Raw genomic sequence first — 10,543 nt, forward strand, 5'->3', positions numbered from 1 at the left:
GAGAATCACTGATTGGCTGCCTCCTGCACGCCCCACACTGGGGATCGAGCCCGCACACCTGGGCATGTGCCCTTGACCAGAATCGAACCCAGGACCCTTCAGTCCACAAGCTGATGCTCTATTCACTGAGCCAAACCAGCCAGGGCTGTAGGTACTGATTTTAGATGAGGATGTTCTTGTATAGATGGACTGAGATGTGCAGGCAGGTGAATGTTCTAGTCACACCTCTTTGTGCAAAGTAGTAGAAATCCAGTCAGGCTAGCACTAGCCAAAGTAGAACTTAGCGCAGTGGTGGCGAACCTTTTGAGCTCGGCCTGTCAGCATTTTGAAAAACTCTAACTTAACTCTGGTGCCGTGTCACATATAGAAATTTTTTGATATTTGCAACCATAGTAAAACAAAGACATATTTTTGATATTTATTTTATATATTTAAATGCCATTTAACAAAGAAAAATCAATCAAAAAAATGAGTTCGCGTGTCACCACTGACACGCGTGTCATAGGTTCACCATCACTGATTTAGCGGGAGGATTTTAGGAGATGTCCTTGTACCCAGGAGGAGGCTGCACTGGACTTAGGAACCTCTGACCTCTGCTCCTCTACACATCTGGTTGTTCTCCTTGACACAAATCCCTGCAGCTTTGTGTCCACTCTGATGGGCAGTAAAATAAAATCTAAAAAGTCAAACAATGTTTTAGAAATGAGTAGATATAACCTAAAAAAAAACCCCAATAAAAAAACGAAAGAAAAGAGTTCAAGGACAATGAAAAAAGATTCAGATTTTTTTGGCATAAGTTGGTATCACCAGGGCATGAGAGGGAAGAAACATCCACGTCCCCCAATAATAATAACACGAGAGGGGAGGGAACCAGGACTGTCAGACCAGCCTGAGTGAGGGACGGGGCAGGAACCTGGGTGGAGCAGAAGGAGGAGAGGTTCTTTTAGTGTGTAAATATCAAAACCAGGCCTGTGTGCTTGAGAACTTGTTTTTTTTTAATTAAATCTTTATTGTTCAGATTATTACATTTGTTCCTTTTTTTTTCCCCCCATAACTCCCCTCCTCCCAGTTCCCGCCCCACCCTCCGCCCTCACTCCCCACCCACTGTCCTCATCCATAGGTGCACGATTTTTGTCCAGTCTCTTCCCACATCTCCCACACCCCTTTACCCCCCAAGAATAGTCAGTCCATCTATGTCCCTGATTCTATTATAATCAACAGTTCATTCTGTTCATCAGATTATTTATTCACTTGATTCTTAGATTCACTTGTTGATAGATGCATATTTGTTGTTCATAATTTGTATCTTTACCCTTTTCTTCCTCTTCCTCTTCTTAAAGGATACCTTTCAGCATTTCATATAATCCTGGTTTGGTGGTGATGAACTCCTTTAGCTTTTCCTTATCTGTGAAGCTCTTTATCTGACCTTCAATTCTGAATGATAGCTTTGCTGGATAAAGTAATCTTGGTTGTAGGTTCTTGGTATTCATCACTTTGAATATTTCTTGCCACTCCCTTCTGGCCTGCAAAGTTTCTGTTGAGAAATCAGCTGACAGTCGTATGGGTATTCCCTTGTAGGTAACTGAGTTTCTTTCTCTTGCTGTTTTTAAGATTCTCTCTTTATGTTTTGCTCTTGGCATTTTAATTATGATGTGTCTTGGTGTGGTCCTCTTTGGATTCCTTTTGTTTGGGGTTCTCCGCGCTTCTTGGACCTGTAAGTCCATTTCTTTCACCAGGTGGGGGAAGTTTTCTGTCATTATTTCTTCAAATAGGTTTTCAATATCTTGCTCTCTCTCATCTTCTGGCACCCCTATAATTCTGATGTTGGTACGCTTGAAGCTGTCCCAGAGGCTCCTTACACTATCCTCGCATTTTTGGATTCTTTTTTCATTTTGCTTTTCCGGTTGGATGTTTTTTGCTTCCTCGCATTTCAAATCATTGACTTGATTCTTGCGCTCCTCTGGTCTGCTGTCGGGCGTCTGTATAATATTCGTTATTTCAGTCTGTGTGTGCTTAATTTCTAGTTGGTTCCCCAATATAAGATCGAGGGTCTTATTAGTTTTCGTGTAGATCTCATTAAGTTTATCGGCAGCTTCTAAACAGTTCTTGAGAGACCTTAAAAGTGTGGTTCTGAACTCTATTTCTTCCATTGACAATTTTGTCCTGTTTCTTTGTCTCCGCATTTTGTTATGCTTCCTTGGTGCACCCCCTAGTGGTCTTTGTTCGCAGTCTTATAGATAAATCTTGATTGTTGTAGCTAATTCCAGGGAGGGTTTGACCTCCAGGCCAAGTGGCTATGAGAATCAGCTGTGTCAGCAGTGAGAGAACTTCTGTCCTCTAGGGAGGTGCTAATCTAGCCTTTGCCTGAGGCTATCCAGCAAATGCCTCTGTGCAGGGCTTGGGCGGGGCGGGTCGCACAGGATCAACAGGGTGGGCCGGAGAGAGCAGTTATGGCGGCTCTCAGTCCTGTCCCAAGGGGCTCTGCCTCTCTGAGTCCCAGCACCCGCTGCAAAGCTCGGAGAGAAAGCTGCACTCGCTCTGACCGAAGCCAGACAGTCCCCCTTCTCCCGTTTGAGTCTGGGTCCCTAAAGACTCGCCCGGATCTGGTGCTCAGAGTCTGCGACTCCCTCCCGATTGAAAACAACAACCACGCCCTCCGCCGCCAGCCTGCTCCGCGCACTCCGCACCTCAGAATTTGACTTCAGCACTGCGCCTCCTCTGAGTGTCCGTATGCGTTTCTCTTTCCTCCTAGTTGTAGGACTTCCACTCAGCCAGCGTTTCTGTGGTTCTGGGTGATGTCCCTTCCGTTTTTTGGTTTCACTTTTGAAGTAGTTGTTCAAAGCAGCAAACTCTGGCGTTAACCTATGCCGCCATCTTGGTTCTCCCTCGAGAACTTGTTGATTTCTGCAGGACCATCCTGCTGACTCAGGTCTAGGCAATCCTATCTAATAAAGAGGGAATATGCTAAATGACTGCCACGCCCTCACAAGATGGCGGCACCCACAGCCACAAGATGGCAGTGCCCAGTCCCCTCAGCCCCGCCTCATCCAGCCGGAGTCCCCCAGTCCCCTCAGCCCCACAGGGAAAGGCAGTTGGGGGCGATCATGCTGGCAGGGGAGCAGTTAGGCATCAATCAGGCTGGCAGGGGAGCGATTAGGGGCTATCAGGCTGGCAGACAGGTGAGTGGTTAGGAGCTAGCAGTCCTGGATTGTGAGAGGGATGTCCAACTGCCAGCAGGGTCCCAGATTGGAGAGGGTGCAGGCTGGGCTGAGGGACACCCACCCCATGCATGAATTTCATGCACCGGGCCTCTAGTATAGGTAATAAATTGAACATATCCTTGTAGCCTCACCTGTGCTATCTAGGGAAAGCTGGCCTAGAAAAGGTAAAATATGCCCTGTAAGAGCCCTAGCCGGTTTGGCTCAGTAGATAGAGCATTGGCTTGCTGACCAAAGGGTCCCGGCTTCGATTTTAGTCAAGTGCACATACTTTAGTTGCAGCTCCTCCCTGATCGGGGCCCTGGTCAGGGCTCATGCAGGAGGCAACCAATCGATGTGTTTCTCTCACATCGATGTTTCTTTCTGTCTTTTCCTCTCTCCCTAAAAATCAATGGAAAAATATCTTTGGGTGAGAATTATCAACAACAACAAAAAATAATAAATGTAATAATAAAAAAAATACCCTGTAAGAATGAAGGTGAGATTGAGACCAAAACTCATTAGGTAAGGCTGAGCGACGTAGACATCCATGTAATGGGAGTATTAGGGGCATCCGGGTCAGAACCTGATGGGGTAAGGAGGCCACCAGCACAGAAGAGTGGTAGCGGGGGCTGAGGTGGTCCAGTATAGGGGGTCAGAGCTGTAGTATGGTGAGGAGGGCTTATATACGGGGGAGGGTGCCGGGAGCCGGTCCATCCTTGCTGTTTCAAAGGACCTGGCATATATGGCATACTGTTCTTAAAATGTTTGCTCACCTTCTTGGCGCTGTGTTTTAACCAAGGTCACCTCTCCGAGAAAGGTTGTTTCCCCAGGTAGGGATTTTCCCCTGAAGTTAGGGAGGGAATAAAACCCCTTAAGTAAGTGCCAGGCGGGTAATTAATCACTTTAACTACGAACAATCATGCTTAAGCTACATAATCTTTACTCCCTGGAATGGAGATAAGAAACGCCCTAACCTTTGTAATAGAGATTGATAGGATTGAATCAACTGGTATAAATATAGATGTAACAAGACAGCAACACACAGACTTAGGAGACAGAACTTACAAGACAGAATTCAGAAGACAGCAAGAGACAGAACTTCAGAGACAGAACTCAGAAGACAAGACCAAGAGAGACAGAATTCAGAACACAGAACCTACACAGAACGTTCTCTAGAGACAGAAGAACTTCGCTGGAGAGAACATGGCAAAAGATCCTGGACTGAACCTGACTACAGAAATTGGCAAGAGAACCTGACTAGAACCTGGTGACTGAACCTGGCTGGAGAACCTGGACAGAACCTGGCTGGAGAACCTAGCGAGGGAACATGGCCACTGAACCTGGCTGGAGATCCTAAGCAGAACCTCTCTGGAGATTGAGACCAGAACTTGGCTGGAGATCCTGGCTAGGCTGCTGATCAACTGAACGCTGTCTCCGTGTCATTCCTTCTTCGCCGACTCCGTCCACACCTTTGGGGACCCCTGGACCCGCTGGGGCTGGACCCTGGCAGGAGGGATGCTAGTGATGTTAGTAACAGCAGGGTCAGCCCACTGGGGTATTGGAGCTGAGTGGGGTAAGGAGGACATCTCTTCAGCTGAAGGGTGGGCTGGGGAGTGTGTGAGGAGCACTGATAGGAGACTGGTTATATAATGGGGCAGAGGTAGGAAGGTGGGGGAGGGTGACAGGTATTCGTTTGCTTGAGTTGCCATAACAAAATACTACAGGCTGGGTAGTTTTAAACAACAGAAATTTATTGTCGCACAATTCTAGAGGCTGGACATCCAAGACCAAAGTGTAGAAATCATTGATTACATACTGATATAACTAAGTGAATAAATAAATGAAGAGAGAAAGAAGTTTTTCTTACAGTAGAATGTCAATGATTAAATAGAAAAGGGATGGTGGAGTTGGAACATCACTATTTGGCAGCAGGTATAGTAATAATTCAGCAAAGAAACATTAGTGGATGCTGAAATTAGAGGGCAAATGTTTGATGAGATAATTTCTCAGTATCTCCTAAAAATACTTATTAATTATACTAGAGGTCTGATGTACGAAATTCATGCAAGGGTCTTGGCTCCCACTCCCGCGGCAGCTGCCTCTGCCTCTGCCCCTGTCCTCCATGGCTTTGTCCAGAAGGAAGGACGTCCATAAAGATGTCCAGTCTAATTAGCATATTACGTTTTTATTATTATAGATAGTGGACCAACCTGGCAGATATCACCTTAATCAAGTGACCAAAGTTAATATCATCAATTATAACACAAATTTAGACTGGGTACCATCTGATAGGATACAATGAGAAGAACACAGCATCACTTTTGTAGTATCCCTGTGAAAAACACATAACCAGAATCTAAGGAACATCAGACAAACTGGTATTGAGGGACATTCTACAAAATAACTGTTCTGTAATCTTGAAAAGTTTCACAGCCACGAAAGACAGGGGAAGTCTGAGGAGCAATTCCAGACTGAAGAAGACTAAAGAGACATGACAATTTAATGCAACATGTCATTTAAATTAGGTCTTCTAATTTTCCAGAGGATATTATTGAAATAGGCAAAACTTGAGTGGTCTGTAGATTAGATGGTGATAATGTGTAACATTAATTTCCTGATTTTGATGCTTATGTTGGGTTATGTAGGAGAATATCCTTGCTGGTAAGAATAATATATTAAAACTAGAGGCCTGGTGCACAGATTCGTGCCCAGCGTCTGGTGCCTGAAGGTCGGCTGAGTGGCACTGCTGCTGTGGGAGCTCACTAACCACCAGGGGGCAGCTCCTTCATTGAGCGTCTGCATGCTGATGGTCAGTGTGCATCATAGCGACTGGCCAAACGGTCAACGGGTTGACCAGTCGACCAGTTGCTTAGGGTTTTATATATATAGATGTTTAAGTATGATGGGGCATCATGTTGGTCACTTATTTCCAAATGGTTCAGAAAACAAGAGGTTCTTTGTTCCAGTCTTGCAAATTTTTTAATGCTTAAAATCATGTCTGTTACAAAATAATCTAGACCAAAAATGAAAGTAAAATATTGTATTGGAAAACATAAATTGAGAGTTTACTATCAGCAGATTAACTAAAGGAAATTCTAAAGCACAACTTTTTTGCTAGGTAGAATGACAATGATCTCAGAGAAGATTAGAAATAAAGGAAGGAATAAAGAACAAAGAAAGGGGTAAATTCATGGGTACTCTAGAAGACCTTGACTGTAGAGACTTAAAATACATGTCAATAATAACATAAGTTAGGAGAAGGATATGTGGAATTAAATGCTATAAAATGTCTTGAATTTTCTAAGAAAAATGTAGATACACTGCCCTAGCTGGATTGGCTCAGTAGATAAAGCATTAGCCTGTGGACTGAAGGGTTCCGGGTTCGATTCTGTTCAAGAGCACATGCCAGGGTTGCAGACTCAATCCTCAGTGGGGGACATGTAGGAGGCAGCTGATCAATGATTCTCTTTCATCATTGATATTTCTCATTGATGTTTCTATCTCTCCCTTCCTTTCTGAAGTCAATAAAAATATATATTTTTAAAAAATGTAGATACACTTATTATATTTGATTTAGATAAACCAAGGATGCATATTCCAATTTTTAATATACACATTGAAATTGAAAAAAGAAAAAGAATATATAACTGCAAAAAGTGTAAAAAATAAAATAATAAAAAATGCTCAGTCAATCCAAAAGAAGTCAGAAAGGTGAGACAAGAGAACATAAAATATATGGAACAAGAAGAAAGTACATAGCAATATAATAGATTTTAATCTGAATATATCAGAATTTATATCAACTGTATGTAGACTAAGTGCTTCAGTTAAAAGACAAAGAGTATCGGACTGAATAAAAAACAAAACAAACCCTGCAATTTACAAGAGACACATCTAAAACGTAAGGATAGAAAACATTTGAGAGTTAAGGGAAAGTAAAAATACACCATGTGAACTAGAAAAGAGCTGTGTGGCTGTGCTAGTATTAAACAACACGGATTTTAAGGTAAAAAGCATAACTAGAAATAAAATAGTCACTTCATAATGATTACAGGTTCAGTTTACTAGGGTATGATGATAAATCTACCTTTGATGCATCTAATAATTATGGCTTAAAATATATAAAACAAAAATTGACAGGACCACAATGAGAAACTGAAAAATCCATAATAATGGGCTATTTTAACATGTCTTTCAATAATTGACAGGACAAGCAGACAAAGATTAGGAAGCACATTGAAGATTTGAACAACATGATAAGCAAGCTTAATTTAATGGACATAATCAGTTTATGCAACACTCCAATAACTGTAGAATGCATATTCTTTCAACCAAGTAATATTATCACTTCTTGGCCTTGTGGCTAAGATCAAGTGTAGTATCTGTTCTTATCAGTTTAATATCTGATATGTCCTGTATCCGAGGACAATATATTAAATGGATTTTTGAAATTAGGAGATGGAATAGGAACTTGCTCTATCCACTCCACGCATCAATCTGGTATTACAGTACTTCTAGGAATGATGCACGCGCACACCACACACACACACACACACACACACACACACACACACGACCAAGTAATATTGATAAAACCTGAATATATATACTGGACTATAAAGCAATTCTTGATACATTTTAAATGATTGAAATAATAGAATGTGTGTTTTATGACCACAATGCAATTATGTCAGAAACCAATAACAAAGTGATAACTAGAAAGTAAATCCCCTTGTGTATGCCCATTGTATTAGTCAGCTTTAGCTAGGTTATCATGCAAACAATCTCAGACTCCCCTTGCCTTGCAACACATGTATTTCTCACTCAGGTTAATGTTGTCGCTATTGCAGCTGTGCTCCAAGCTAGGTTAACTTTAGGGCTGCTTTCTGTGTCTTTTTATTTTGGGATCCAGGCTGATGGAACAACCTCTATGTAGGACATGCCATTCTCAAGGCAGAACGCACTAGAGTGTTAAAGGCTTAGCCAAACCACACAATCACATTTGAAGCTCTGCACCAATATAGCATACATCTATCTGCTCAATAGTCCATTGGCCCAAGAAAGCCACATAGTCAAATCCAAAGTCAATGGTATGTATTATACTACTACAGGTTAGGAGGAAATAATTAATTGGAGAAAAAAGATATCTATGACTTCAATCAAGAAATACCTTTATTTTTATTTTTGGTTGATAAATATTGAGAAGTCTTTAATGACTAAAGTCTCAGTGTTAACGAAGCAGAGCGAAGCTGCCAGAAAGCCAGTTGCCAGAAGGATTTGTCTTATATGACGTCATGAAAGCCTTTGGAATAGAAAAGTCACCACCCCACTTCCTTCTGAGAGAGATTCCAAATGCCACTGAAAGTTCAAGGCACTAAAATACCCTGATTTCTTACAGATCCACACTCCTAGAATAAGGATCCAGAATGTTTTAAATGTTACCTGGTTAGATTGACAAAAATAATCAGTCTTAGAATACTCTTGATCTTAAACTTATTTCTTAAGCTTTGTCAAGTTATAGAAAGTATTATTATGAGATGACATAGAAATTGATTGCATCCTGACAAATAAAAACAGTTTGAGCTTAATGATTGAAGCTGTGATAAAATTTAATTCACCTTCCTTACTGCATAAAGTTTTATTATATTTGAGATAGGTTGATTTATAGGTGGTTTTCCATTTAAAACCAAACATTTTTAAAAAAGAATCTCAGAATTTGTTTTTGAAGCTATGTTAATGAAAAAGGTAATTTCTATACTTTTAGACAACACAGTATTTTAATTGTTGAAATAATATGAATCCGTGGTTATTGAATGGTGGTGTTTTGCTGGTGCTGCTAGAGACATTCTTGCAATGTGTGAACTTGGAATTGAAAGTTTGGATGACCTCATTTCAGCTGCTAAATTCAAGAAATAGACTTTTGTTGACTTGACATCTCCTGACATCGCTCAAATTTATCTTTAAGTTCAAATCCTGCAACTACCAATCATTATTTGCTTCATAAAGGTTCTTTCTTGGCTAAGGAGGCCTTTGATTGACAAGATAAGAAATATTTAAAGTTTTGTCATTGAAATAAACTGCCCAGTTTCTACCCATATTATTTCAGTGGCAAGATATTTTCTATCTTGGAGAGATTATTAATAAATTTTGAAAAATGTTCCTAATTCTTTTCTTCTCTTTATTCCCATTATAACAGTCTATATGCCATCCAACCATAAGGCAGGGAAACTAAGAAAATTAAAAATAAAAATTATATCCTGTTTAAGAAGTTGGATGCAGAAATAAACTTTTATCTTATTTGTGTATTTTATAATGCATTATTTTCCTGACAACATAATTTTATCTCTATCACAAATTTTTATCATAAAAATGTAATACTTTAACAATATCTTTATTTATTTCAGAGAGGAAAGGAGAAGGAGAGAGAGATAGAGACATCAATGATGAGAGAGAATCATTGATTGGCTGCCTCCTGCATGCCCCACACTGGGCATGTGCCCTGACTGGGAATCCAACCATGACCTCCTGGTTCATAAGTCAGCGCTCAACCACTGAGCCACGTGGGCTGGGCAAAATGTAATACTTTTTCTTTTTAACAAGTCTATAACATCATTTTATATTTCCAGATGTTGTGACAAAAAGCTTTTCTGGAAGAAAAGCAAAAAGGTTCAACATTAATTTATAATGTTGAGCATAAAATTAACCTTTATGCTCGTTAGTAGGACTAAGTCAAATAATGATAGCTCTCTCAAAAATACATAGTAATATCTTGGTTTAGTGTAAGATATTTATGGAGGAGTTTTTACATTAAATTTGGTACAACAACATTATTCTTGGCAGATACATTTATTCATTTTTTTCAAATATTCATTAAGGCAATATAATACATCATTTTAGGTAGTAGAATCCATGGCCCTTGTGCTCAAATAGGGATTGTTACAAAGTGAAGATAGGTACCAAAAAGTAAGTACAGTAATTGAGTACTTGTGAGGAGACTCTAACCATAGGCAGCAAAATCTTAGACATCTCTCATAGCAATGTGTTTATGGATACATCTCCGAGGGCAAAGAAAACTAAGGAGAAAATAAACAAATGGTATTACATCAAAACCAAAAGCTTTTACACAGCACAAGAAACCATCAACAAAGTGAAAAGGGAGCCCACTCAATGGGAGAATATATTTGGTAATGATGTATCCAATAAAGAGTTAATATCCAATATATATAAGGAACTCATACAACTTAACAAAAGGAGACAAACAATCCAATTAAAAAATGGGCAAAGGACCTAAATAGACACTTCTCCAAAGCGGACATACAGATGGCCAAGAGACATATGAAAAA

General features: G+C 40.3%; 1 non-coding gene across 1 annotated transcript; it reads left to right on the top strand.

Moving 5' to 3' along the window:
- Positions 1-7,543: 7,543 nt before the first annotated feature.
- Positions 7,544-7,734, top strand: LOC132225174 (U2 spliceosomal RNA). Its single transcript, XR_009450810.1, has one exon. It is a non-coding gene; the product is annotated as a U2 spliceosomal RNA (small nuclear RNA).
- The last annotated feature ends 2,809 nt before the right edge of the window (positions 7,735-10,543 follow it).

The sequence above is a fragment of the Myotis daubentonii genome, chromosome 1 (assembly GCF_963259705.1).
Source record: "Myotis daubentonii chromosome 1, mMyoDau2.1, whole genome shotgun sequence".
Classification (NCBI taxonomy): Eukaryota; Metazoa; Chordata; class Mammalia; order Chiroptera; family Vespertilionidae; genus Myotis; species Myotis daubentonii.